Source organism: Camelina sativa, chromosome 13 (assembly GCF_030686135.1).
Source record: "Camelina sativa cultivar CO46 ecotype springtype chromosome 13, ASM3068613v1".
NCBI lineage: Eukaryota > Viridiplantae > Streptophyta > Magnoliopsida > Brassicales > Brassicaceae > Camelina > Camelina sativa.
Window position 1 is genome coordinate 20,606,116 of NC_141892.1, and position 13,523 is coordinate 20,619,638.

General features: G+C 38.9%; 1 non-coding gene and 1 pseudogene across 2 annotated transcripts; one reads left to right on the forward strand and one right to left on the reverse strand.

The window, feature by feature from the left end:
- Window positions 1-8,161: 8,161 nt before the first annotated feature.
- On the forward strand, window positions 8,162-8,268 carry LOC147929770 (small nucleolar RNA R71). The gene has a single exon (XR_015579031.1). It is a non-coding gene; the product is annotated as a small nucleolar RNA R71 (small nucleolar RNA).
- A 3,993-nt stretch (window positions 8,269-12,261) lies between these two features.
- LOC147929771 (putative defensin-like protein 142) lies at window positions 12,262-13,072 on the reverse strand (annotated as a pseudogene). The gene is made up of 2 exons (XR_015577351.1): window positions 13,012-13,072; window positions 12,262-12,591 (listed from the first exon to the last, which is right to left on the reverse strand). The product of XR_015577351.1 is annotated as a putative defensin-like protein 142 (transcript).
- Between the last annotated feature and the right edge of the window lie 451 nt (window positions 13,073-13,523).

The following is a 13,523-nucleotide window of genomic DNA, read 5'->3' on the forward strand; positions in this document are numbered from 1 at the left end:
TGCAATTGTAGTATAAGAGGTGTCAATCCAACCTGAGTGTTTGTGATCAATCAAGATGTGCATATGAGTCTAAGTCAAGCCAGATGTAAAGGTTGTTTGTCACTAACAATCCTATGATAAAATGTAAAATGCAGAAAGTAAAACTACAAGAATTATGAGCTAAATGCAAATGGAACATAATGATTATGACAATTATGAAGCTAAAACAGAAATAGAAACTATGGAAATGCAAGTATTGAACTAATGCAAGGTAAGTAATGAACAGGATACTAAATGAATGCAACAGAAATGCAACTAGAGTGAAACATGACAAACACAAATCATAAACACAAGTTATAGGTTGGAACTCGAGCAAACACTCGATCGAGTGCTGATCGAGTGCAGGGTCGAGCTGGACAAATACGCAAAATAGAACAACACAAGAAAAACATAGCAATACCAAAACGAATCAAACAACGATCAAACAACAGGATTTAAGCTAAGAAATCAATAAACAAGAAAGGTCTTGAGGAGGGATTCATGGGCTGGACTATGATTGAGGTCATCTAACTTGGTCAACAAATCTCAAACAACTTGAGCTAATCTCTAGACATATATTTCTAAGACATGTTTAATCCACTCTCATGGCAAGAAACAATCAGACTCATGCATCCCTAGACTTGTTCTCACAAAGTAAAGAATCTACACAAACAGGCATTAAGCAATATGTCAAAAATCAAACAAGAATTCTAATCTCTTAGCAAGCCTAATGATAGTCTCCAGATCTAGCCTTATCTATGCTCCTTAGACATTGGTGTGATGCTAAGAGGCTTGAAATAAGATCCTACCCTCTCAGATATAAGATCAGCATTAAGAACATCTAGCCTAGAAGAGATCTACAACAATCAAGCTTGACCAAATCAAACAAACCTCAAACACAACCCAGCCTATCCATCCTCAAGATCCTAAGCAACTACTCACAAGCATACATGATGAACAATAAAGTCATAAACCCAGAAAATACTGAAACTTGCATCATTAGAAAGATAAATCAAAGATCTACAATATTGAAGAAAGAACCAAACTCAAATTCTCAATATTAAGAAAGTTATGAAACCAACAATATTGAAGAATTTAGTCTTTTTCTCCTTTTAAAAGAAGTACAAGATCTAAGAAAATAAAAGTGCAAAAGGAATAATTCTAAAAAAGGTAAAAACTAGGTTTTTGACTCTCTAAAAAGCTGGACTCTTTTGGTGGCTGCAGGTACAAGCCCTTATATAGAAAAAGTAGTGGAAGCCCTAAAAACGCTAAAAGACAAAATAGCCAGGCGGCTCGACCAACTCGACCTGGTGCTCGGTCGAGTGACCGGTCGAGTTGGCTCCTCTTGTGCTCCTCCCACTCGGTCGAGTCCCTCTCAGCACACGGTCGAGTGTCTGGTCGAGTGGGCAGTCGAGTTGGACTCCAGACCTTGGTTTTTCAGCCTTAGCTCTCTTGCTTTCTCCTCATGATTGCTTCACTTCTCCTCAACATTGCTTCCTGCTCCTCAAGCTCCAAAATCACCTGTTTATGCATGAAAAGATGCAAATGCAATGCAACTAAACTCTAATGCAAGAACAGTCTTAAAGCTATGCAATAATGGTCAAAATGGATAGCAAAAGATGCAAAAGATGTGAATATATTAAGGGAAAATAGGGTAAAATATATGAACATCAACACCCCCAAACTTAGTCTTTGCTTGCCCTCAAGCAAATGAACAAGACATAAGAAGGTATGGGAGGTTTGAAAGTGGGATCTCAGCTCCTAAAGCTTGCAAATAGACCATCTAGAATCAATGTCCAAGTTACTAGTACTATGATGCAAGTTGAATGAGCTTTACTTAAAGATTTTAGACAAGCATATCACATCCTTTACTGATTTGAGCCTTAGATGTCCACATGCATTCAAATCAACCATTTCCTTGAACATTCATTAATCAAGAACATGAATCAATTATATGCAATGCTTAAACTCATTTGGCTTGGTAGTAAAAGGTTTAGAGACAATGATGGTCTCTCTTTAGAGTGGGGCTTATCAATATCAAGGTTCTCTTATAAAAATGGATTGAGCTTTTGAAGAATGCTAAAGGTAAGAACACTTAGACACATACAAAAACAAAACCTTGTCTACCCAAAGGCACCCAAAGTGTTTATCCTATCAATCTAAACCCAACTGATCCTAGTGCTACCCTTTAACTTCTTCTCTTCTCTTTCACCCTTTTCTCTTTTGATTTTAAAGTCTTAGGAGAGGTTTCTTATTTGATCTTTCTAGTGGAATGGGAGATTCTTACTTATTTGCTATGGTTTTCTTTTCTTCTTATTCTTAAGACATAAAAGCATTTTGCTAAACTCTTCTTTTTCTTTCTTTATTTTTTTTGACTGAAACCATCTTTAAACAATATCATACTTCCCATTCTTTTCCTCTTTTCTTTTCTTTCTTTTTCAAACAACCAAATCCCAAACCCAACAATGAAATCACCTAGTCCTATCTAGTTTGGAAAATGCAAACTAGAACTACACAAGGCATTATTCTTGTCAGTTCAAACCTAACACTTTCTACCAAGCTCAATCCCAAAAAGGCCTCACACACTCAAGAATAAACATGGCTTGAAAGAAGGGTTGGTTAGGGGTATTGGAAACTGATTTTAATGATTCAATCAGCTACTTGGATCAACAAGAGTGGTAAAGAGGAGAAAGATGATCCAAATATGTATATGATATCCATGAGTTTAAAGCAATGCACACATTGATATTTAACAGTCAATATTAAGTTCTTATAAGTAGGAAATGATGTCAAATCACAACATGCTCCAATTTAGACCAAATGCAATGCAGGAATTCAAGGCTTGGTTCAATCTTATGCTTCTAACCACTCAACTAGCATCAAAGTACTATTAACTTGGGCATTGATCCTAGTCTAGTGAATTAAACAAGCTAGCAAGGCAAAACTCATCATAGATCCCTAATGCAAATATTATACAATCCTACATGAAACATGCTAAACAAGATGCTATTATGCAATGCAAACTACATGAACACTCTTTTTTTTTTATAAAGAATTTTGCAAAAATTTTCAAATTTTTAGGGTTTTTCTATGCCTTAGATGCTATGCAAGTATTAACATGATGATGCTAAAAATTTGAAATAAGAAAACAAAACACAACATCAAATGCTATATCAAACCCTCCCCCAAACTTAAATCACACAGTCCTCTGTGTGAAAGAAATTTGTAAGAGGATTCAAAATCAAAAACAAAACACAACATCAAATGCTATGGTATTTACAAGGGAAGGTGATAGTGGTACCTCAAGGATTGGAGAAGAAACTGTCCACATCCTCTTGCATGCTGTCAAAGGTGTAATTGGGGTCTTGTTGATGACTTGGAGGTGGAGATTGGGGCAGCTCGACGATGGGAATCGACCGGGACTCGGTCGAGTACGTGCTCGAGTGGGGGGGGAGTCGAGCTGGACCGCGAATGTCAAAATTCTGACCTTGCTGCTGGTAGAACTGCTGGTAGAGTGCTAGATCCATGAAGTACTGGGGTGGGATGGGAGGGTAACCTGGATATCCTGGATAAGCAGCTGGAGGTGGGAAGCCATAAGGTGATCTGGGCTGGAACTCGGCCGAGTGCATCTGGGGTGCTCGGTCGAGTGGGTGCTCGAGTGACCCGGTCGAGTGCCTCAAAAATTGTTGTTCACGGCTACTTGAACTCCTCTTCCTCTGATTTGGCTCGTACATTGAAGCTCTAGCTGGTTCCACAGGGTTTGCAACTCTTGAGAGTGCTCTAGTTGAGCTACTCCTCCTCAAAGGGCTTGAATGGCTTGGAGATGAGTTTGCACTCTTCAGCTCAGCAATCTCCTTCTTTAGGCCCTTGATGGACTTAGCCATATTGGTCACCTTCTTCTTAAGCTTATCAAACCTCTTCCCATGCCACTTGCTCCACTTTTGTAGGAGAGTCAACCTCTTGCTAGTCTCTCTCACTCCTTTACTATCCCTTGGGTTAGGCTCATAATCTTCAAAGTAAAATTGCTCCTCCCCATCAGCCATTTGCACATCTCCAGCTTCATCAACTCTAGGTTGAACTATCCCATCAAACAAGAACTCATCAGCTGGCCAAAAGTCAATGTTTGCTCCTTCTTGAATGGTGGTGAGCTCTTGGTTAGGTAAGATCAACTGTTTTTTCCCAACTGTTGGAAGCTCAAAGTTGAAGATGTGATTTCCTTGATGCATTTCCTTGGCCAATATGAGAGTGGAGGTGAGGTAGCTTGAGTCAATCCATCTTGGCAAAACCTTCTCTCCTCTAAGTGGGACCTTGGCAGCTTGTAGTATTGGAGTGATCATGCCTCCAATGGCTAAGGCTCCTCTTGACCCTTTGTTTTGTAGCTTGCCTACCCAACTTCTCAAATATATCATGTGGTCAATGAGCACCATTGGAAGGTCAGTCTCCACAGTGGTCCCAAGAATGATGGTTCTATTTCTTGCCTAAAGGATGATTCCATTGAGAGCCATGTCAATTACCTTGAGCTCAACTTCATTGAGATTTCCAGTCTCCTTCTTAGCAAAGAATGTATTTGCTAAAGCCTTGTGGAAGTACCTTAGGACTGGGCTTCTTATCTTTGAACTCTTGGTCTTGGAGGATGAATAGGTGATGTTGTCTCCAATGGTTTCTCAAATGGCATAGAGCTCCTCTCTTGGTATCATCAAGCTCCTATTACTACCAACTTCAAAACCAAACACATTTGCTATCTTCTTCAAAGAAAGCTCATAGTTCTTCCCCTTGATTGTGAAAGCAATATGACCAGCTCCAAACTCATCATCCTTCCTTGCATATGTGTGCAGCTTGACTGTGGCTAGAAACTCACAACTTTCTTCTTTATACCCCTCCATGCAAAGCCCCATGAACTTGGTTAGGTTGCTTTTCTCAAAAAGGTATTCCACGTCTTTATCAATGGCTAGCTTCTCCATGGTTTCCTTGTGTGGATACCTAGTTCCCAGGAACTCCATTCTCATGAAAGCTTCATAAAGTTGCCTCTTTGTCAATCCACAAGATTCTGCTTCACCATCATCCTCTCCCTCTTCTTCTTCACCTTCTTCTTCACTCTCACTCTCAACCTCCTCTTGTTCAATCTCAACTGCTGGCCTCTTCCCTTTGGCCTTGTTTCTCCTCATGAAATCACTAAGAGTTGGCTCCCTTTCTTCTTCACTTTCAGTTCTCTCAGGATCTTTCTCAACTGACTGATTTCTTGAACACGGCATCTGACTCGATCGACCACTCGGACCACCACTCGATCGAGTGCATGCTCGAGTGGGGCGTCGAGTGGTTCTTCCAGCTTCTCCTCTTGATTGTAGGCGGTCATCAAAACGTTCCATGGAGCTTGCAGCCGCTTGTTGAGAATTCCTTGTAATCCTTGAAGACATTTTCGAATAGAACTGAAGGGAATAGACTCAAAGCTTAAGTTTAATAGGTTAGTGACCCAAAAACTTAAAAGAGCTAAGCTTGAGCAAAAGATGAACTTTGAGAGAGAGATTTTAAAACTTGATTTTAATTGTTTTGAGCAAATGAGAGAGTGTGAGAGACATAGGATCGTGTAAGGCTTTATTTAAAGAAGCTAAGGGGGCAAGGAGACAAGGGTGGAGCGTCCATACCATTCAAATTTGAAATGAGAATCTTGACCTGCTTTTTGCTGCCACTCGACCAGCACGTGGTCGAGCTCCTTGACCAAAGTTTGAAATTTCAAAATTTTTCTTCTTGTTCTTCCCTCCACTCGATCATTCTAGAGAAATGAGAATCGAGTGGGCCTTAGTTCTTTGCCAACTCGGTCGAGTACCTCTCGTGGGCTGGTCGAGTGGGCTTGCGAATCTCCTTCCCCAAGTCCAAATCTCTCCATACCCATCTACACTTTCATTGAAAGGCCTGCCCAACACAAACATAAAACAAAACATATCAAAACTACTAAGAAAATAAAGCATATTTACAAAGGATACCTTAGGGACTTCCTCCCTAGTGAGCTTGTTTAGAGTCACTAAGCTTGACTTTGGTTGCCTTCTTAGGCTTTGTTAGATACCAAGGAGGTGATGAAATCCTCCCTGGCACTTCTTGATCATTGTGAGTCTGATCCTTGATCACCTCACCCTTAACACACAAACCATATTTCTTCCTGATTTTGAGCCTTGGTCTTGCTTTCCTCAAAGACCTCTTGTTTAGCTTGACTTGGAGATCTTTAACCATACCAGTCAACTCTTGAACTGACCTCTTAAGCTTTTCCACAGAATCTTCTTGAAGAGGGAGATTGTCCTTTGGAGTTGCCACTTCACTTAAACCTTCATGACCACCTTTGTCCTTGATAGTAAAAGGTTGATCATCAATGGTAGGAAGGTTGGTTAGGTTATAGATGTTAAACTTCATAGCTATATCCTCAGAAATGTTCAAGGTCACAAGACCCTCCTTGACATCAATAACAGCTCCAACTGTGGCCAAGAATGGCCTCCCAAGGATGATAGGATCTCCAGGTTCCTTGTCCATCTCCAATACCACAAAATCTGTATGAACCCTTGCTCTTCCTATCTTGAATGGAATATTCTCCAATTTGCCAACCACATCTCTGTTTGAACCATCAGCTAGGCATATATGAAGGTTGGTGGACTTGAAGTCAGTGTGCCCAATCTTTTGTGCTATAGAATAGGGCATCACACTGATAGATGCTCCCAAGTCACATAAGCACTGGTTGTAGTGAAGATAGCTAAGTGTGCAAGGCAGATAGAATGGACCTGGATCCTTAAGCTTAATTGGGATGATTACTCCTCCAAGGTCTTCAAGATCCTTCTCATCTTGAACTTGAGCTTTCTTCTTTGATAAATCAAGCAAAAAATCCTTATAGAGAGGATATGGATCATACTGTTCCAAGGTAAGTCCTCTCTCTTCCTCTTGGTAAGCAATGATGATCTCTTGTATGGCCATCACTTCTTCTTGTTTCTCAATCACAACCTCTTCCTTCAAAACCTTCTCTTCCTTTTGTTGCAAAGTCAACATTTGTTTTTTCTCAATGATTTCCCTTAATTCCTTAAGCTTATGTGCCTTGAAACGTCCTGGGAATGGTAGAGGCGGTTTGTAAGCAGGAGGGATGTACTTAGCAGGCTTGACAGCTTCTGACTCTTCAGCTCGATCGGCCACTCGAACACTCACTCGGTCGAGTGCATGCTCGAGCACCTGGTCGAGTGCAATACCGGAGTCAGTCTGCTTTGCACAAACTTCACTCTGAGCTTCAAGAAATGACCAATCCTCCCCAACTTGAACTTCACTGTCCTCAATGACTTCCTCTTCAAAGATATGAATGGGTTTGGCAGTAAACTCCCTTGGGTTTTGAACTGCTTTTCCAGGGAGTTGGGTGGGTTTTGGAGCGGAAGTAGATGCTATATTATTCTCCATATACTTCACTCTGGAGTTCAGACCTTCAAACTTCATATTGAGATCATTATATTGTGATGTTAACCTTTGATTCAGCTCAGCAAACTGTTTGGCTTCCTCAATTTTCCCATTGGTTTGCCCAATCAACAGCTGTTGTATCATTGCTCTTAGGTCTTGTTCCTGGCCTTGGTTAGTCTGAAACCCTGGTGGGGGACACAATTGGGGCTGGAACACTTGTTGGTGCTGCTTGGGTGCATAGTTGTGTTGTTGTTGAGGCTGAGGAGGTGGATAGACTTGGTCTTGAGGGTTGGCTACATTGGTGCTCCTATAAGAGAGCTTGTTCTGCTTGAATCCTCCACCTTGGTTGTAGCCTTTGTATCCTCCTCCTTGGTTCTGCATATAACACAACTCAGCAAACTCCCTATCTCCTTCTTGGACTGGAGCTTCTTCTTCACCAATGAAGTGAATGGTTTTTGACTGGCTTAGGAGAATCTTGTCAAGCTTCTCATTGACCATCTTTAAACCATGCCTGTATTTGTCCTCTTGATCAGTGGAGGGGATCCTTATGGTTCTATCATAATCTTCATTATAATTACCATCTGACTGAGCAAGGTTCTCAACCAATTCCCATCCTTCTTCCACATTCTTGTTGAGGAAGTTGCCATTTGAAGCTGTATCAAGAAGCATTCTTATCTTGGGAAGCACTCCTCTATACAAAGTGCTTAGAAGGGACTCTTTGCTGAAGCCATGGTGAGGACACTGAGTTTGGAATCCTTTAAACCTCTCCCAAGCTTCACAAAAGGTCTCATTATTCCTTTGAACAAACCCAGAAATTTCATTCCTCAACCTAGCAGTCCTTGCATTGGAGAAGAACTTGGCCAGAAAAGCTTTCTTGCATGCATCCCATGTGGTTATAGCTCCAGTAGGAAGAGACTTCTCCCATAGATGAGCTTTGTCTCCAAGGGAAAATGGGAATAGCCTTAACTTGAAGCCATCTTCACTTACTCCATTGATTTTTGTGAGTCCACATATTCTGTCAAACTCATCAAGGTGATCTAGAGGATCCTCCACTGGCAACCCATGAAATTTGTTGGCTTGTATCATGGAGATCAATCCACTCTTTATTTCATAATTATTATTTGCCACAGCAGGAGGCACAATACCAGCTCTTTGGCTGTGTGTGTTAGGTGCATCCCCAACACCAATGTTCCTTGCCCTTGGAGCTTGTTGATTTTGTTGCTCCATGGCTACTTGTTGTTCTTGTTCCTGAACTATTCTTCTTTGCTTATGTCTCAAACCCTTTTGTAGCCTGTGGATGTTGTCAATAGGCCTTTGAAGACTGTCTTTGCCTTTTGACCTTGTGTGCATCAACAAACTCGACTACAGACTCGAACAGGTACACGGTCGAGCGCAGGCTCGAGTGGGTGGTCCAGTCGACTGGGAAGTGATGGCTATTTGGATCCGGCTTCTGACTCGATCAAGTGCTCGATCACGGCTCGGTCGAGTGGTGGTCGAGTGGGTACCTGAAACTCAAGACAACCAAGCAAAGGAAGATTCGAGTTCAGTAACTTCACAAGTGTATAAACGAACTTAATCTTAGACTAATAATGATCCTAAATGTCACAAAACACACTCAAATGGGCAACGACGCCAAATTGAAACAGATTATTTTGTAGGTTGTGGTGAATGATGTATGGATTGATGACTTATGAATGAATGGATGTCAGGGTGTTTCAATTCCCCTTATGCAATTGTAGTATAAGAGGTGTCAATCCAATCTGAGTGTTTGTGATCAATCAAGATGTGCATATGAGTCTAAGTCTAGCCAGATGTAAAGGTTGTTTGTCACTAACAATCCTATGATGAAATGTAAAATGCAGAAAGTAAAACTACAAGAATTATGAGCTAAATTCAAATGGAACAGAATGATTATGACAATTATGAAGCTAAAACAGAAATAGAAACTATGGAAATGCAAGTATTGAACTAATGCAAGGTAAGTAATGAACAGGATACTAAATGAATGCAACAGAAATGCAACTAGAGTGAAACAGGACAAACAAAAATCATAAACACAAGTTCTGGGTTGGAACTCGAGCAAGCACTCGATCGAGTGCAAGGTCGAGCTGGACAAATACGCAAAACAGAGCAACACAAGAAAAATAGAGCAATACCAAAACGAATCAAACAACGATCAAACAACAGGATTTAAGCTAAGAAATCAATAAACAAGAAAGGTCTTGAGGAGGGATTCATGGGTTGGACTATGATTGAGGTCATCTAACTTGGTCAACAAATCTCAAACAACTTGAGCTAATCTCTAGACATATATTTCTAAGACATGTTTAATCCACTCTCATGGCAAGAAACAATCAAACTCATGCATCTCTAGACTTGTTCTCACAAAGTAAAGAATCTACACAAGCAGGGATTAAGCAATATGTCAAAAATCAAACAAGACTTCTAATCTCTTAGCAAGCCTAATGATAGTCTCCAGATCTAGCCTTATCTATGCTCCTTAGACATTGGTGTGATGCTAAGAGGCTTGAAATCAGATCCTACCCTCTCAGATATAAGATCAGCATTAAGAACATCTAGCCTAGAAGAGATCTACAACAATCAAGATTGACCAAATCAAACAAACCTCAAACACAACCCAGCCTACCCATCCTCAAGATCCTAAGCAACTACTCACAAGCATACATGATGAACAATAAAGTCATAAACCCAGAAAATACTGAAACTTGCATCATTAGAAAGATAAATCAAAGATCTACAATATTGAAGAAAGAACCAAACTCAAATTCTCAATATTAAGAAAGTTATGAAACCAACAATATTGAAGAATTTAGTCTTTTTCTCCTTTTAAAAGAAGTACAAGATCTAAGAAAATAAAAGTGCAAAAGGAATAATTCTAAAAATGGTAAAAACTAGGTTTTTGACTCTCTAAAAAGCTGGACTCTTTTGGTGGCTGTAGGTACAAGCCCTTATATAGAAAAAGTAGTGGAAGCCCTAAAAACGCTAAAAGACAAAATAGCCAGGCGGCTCGACCAACTCGACCTGGTGCTCGGTCGAGTGACCGGTCGAGTTGGCTCCTTTTGTGCTCCTCCCACTTGGTCGAGTCCCTCTCAGCACACGGTGGAGTGTCTGGTCGAGTGGGCAGTCGAGTTGGACTCCGGACCTTGGTTCTTCAGCCTTAGCTCTCTTGCTTTCTCCTCATGATTGCTTCACTTCTCCTCAACATTGCTTCCATGCTCCTCAAGCTCCAAAATCACCTGTTTATGCATGAAAAGATGCAAATGCAATGCAACTAAACTCTAATGCAAGAACAGTCCTAAAGCTATGCAATAATGGTCAAAATGGATAGCAAAAGATGCAAAAGATGTGAATATATTAAGGGAAAACAGGGTAAAATATATGAACATCAATATGGTCGGGTTTTTGTTTTCCCATCTGATTAGGATAATTAATGTAATGGTCTCTGTTTTAGGATGTTTAACTAGACTTATGTATTGGTTTTGAACCATGGATGCATTTTTAGGATGTTTAATTCGGCTTATGTATTGGTTTTGAACCATTTGTGCCAAAGTCTCTGTTTTTTGTTATTTTGGTATCTCCTTTCTCATTAGACAACAAAGAGGACACAACAAGAAGAACATAACACTAACAACAACAACACAATACATAACAAACCCAACAACTAAAAGCCCATACATAACAAAACCAACAACTACAAGCCAATCAAACTATCAGTTTGCTCAAACCAATCATGATCATACAACCTACAATTACAACAATCATTATTTTCTTCAGACTTGATTTGGTTTCCAACAGGTCTTCTTCTACCCTCTCAAAAATCTCTTTCTCTAGCTTCATTTGCATCTTCTAAAAAACAATCTTTTGGTGATCCATAGTCTCTGTTGTAATCTGGGACACTGTTTGTTCAAGTACAGCCGTTCTGACAGCCAATCTCTCAATCTCATCCAACAATGCTTCGTCAACCCACTTGAAATTGTGGTTATCATCAATGAGCTACAAAGCACATAGAATTAGAGTGAAATTTGTCCAAAACAATCCAAAAATCAAACACATTACCTTATGTGATGCAGCATAACCACACCGATAGTAACAGCGGTATGGATTGGCAGCGAATTTTGAAATCAAAGCCACGATACTAGCTCCACACCAACACGTCTTCGGTACACCCACAACTCTTCTTCTCTGTTGGACATTGGATGTTGCACTCGTAGCTCCAGTTGAATTGCTCATATCCAAGCTCAGCTGTTGAAAATAGAAATCTAAAATATCGATGAAGAGAGCAAAATTAAAACTAGGGTTCTAAATTTTTTAATTTAGGGATTCTTCACATTGGGTATATATTTCGGGTTGTGATATCGGGTCTCAATTCGGTTTACTGTATTCAGTTTTTGGTTTCACATTGGTTTTGTTTCATAAACCGCGTAAACCAATAATAAACCACAATTTTAGCATAATGTGTGGATAGAAGTTTCGAACTTTAAATTTGGGGAGATACTGGACTGAAACTTACAAATTGGGGGAACAGAGATCGACGTTTAAAAACTGGGTGGATGTGGTGCTATATGAAAGTTTCTGGGGGGATACAGATCGTTTTTCCTATATTCACTAGGTAAGTTTAGAAAAGGTGTATGGGAAGGGTGCCCTATCCCTTTCTCAGCCCCTGATCAGAACAAGAAGATCCAACAAATATTTTATTACTTTATTTTAATAATTAGTAATATAAGTTTTATTATGGATAAACAAAATTAAGGAATTTCGCTGGCGACGCCACACAGATCCGTCCCAAAAATTTAGTAGGCTGCAAACTAAAAATAAAAAGGCTGCTTTTTTATATTTTGAAGGTTTGAACTCAAAAAATTTCTAAAAACTTTGCCTCAATTTAACAAAGAAGGCCAAATTTTGAATATAAAAGTAAGGACCACTTGCTGTTGGTTCACCAGATTGTCCTACGGGCCGGCTCTGGTGCCACATAGTTGACAGAGGCACTGGGTAGCATTTGTTGGTAGCCAGCACCGACCAACAATTGTTTTTGGCCATTTTTCTTACACAAATGATCACAATCTTCTTTAACACATTTTCCAGGTTTTTTAGGTAAAAACCAATTACATGTACTTAGCTTTTCTTGTACAGTTCCTGTTATTTTCATATATGAAACATTACAAAATCATACGTTTTCGTGAAGAAAATGGTAAAAATTAGATTTTTTTTCTATTGAGTGTAAGTAAAGGTATTGACATAACAAATACTTTTACAAAAAAAAAAAAAAATCAGTGATTGTTCTAGACAAAACCACAAAACATTTTACTAAGAAGAATTATACTGAGGTGATTTTAAATAATATATAAATTTAATTTTTAACTATAAAATACTAAATTATTGAAAGAAAAAGTGTAATATACTGGAATTCAAAGGTGAACAAATAGTTATGCTACAAAATATATATACCATAGTTGAATCAATATCTTGAAGAAATAATATGGTTTTCAAAATTATAACTTTTAATACGGCTATATGTAATAATCTGTTAAAATGTTTCCAAACAAAAATACATACCTATCACAAGAACAGTGAAGATAAATAGAACTGTAAACGTAAGTAAAAATAATTTCTTCATCTTAAATGATAAAAACAAATTGATTGTGTTTAGAAAGTAAATTAATAAACAGAAAGAAAAAAGTTTACATAAATATAAGAATTGCATGTATCCCATATTCTATTTTAAGCCATATATATACCTTCCTAAATTCAGATTTAGAAGGATGTGGTGTTAATTATTTTCGGAGTTTTTGCTAATTTGATATTTTATACAGTTAAGCCTTATGACTCGTTCAGCTTCTATGTAGAGGGTCAGCTAGCTTTCTCACTTCTTCTTTTACCACTCCTCAGTAAGACAGTATCCACAATCATAAAATAATTTGTTTTACTTACTAAAAATAAATAAATAAATAATTATTATTATATATTACTACAAATAACATAAATGAGTTGTGATATCACGTTTTTGGTGGAAAAGTAATAACATAAATGAGTTTTGATATCACGTTTTTGGCGGAAAATGGTTGTGT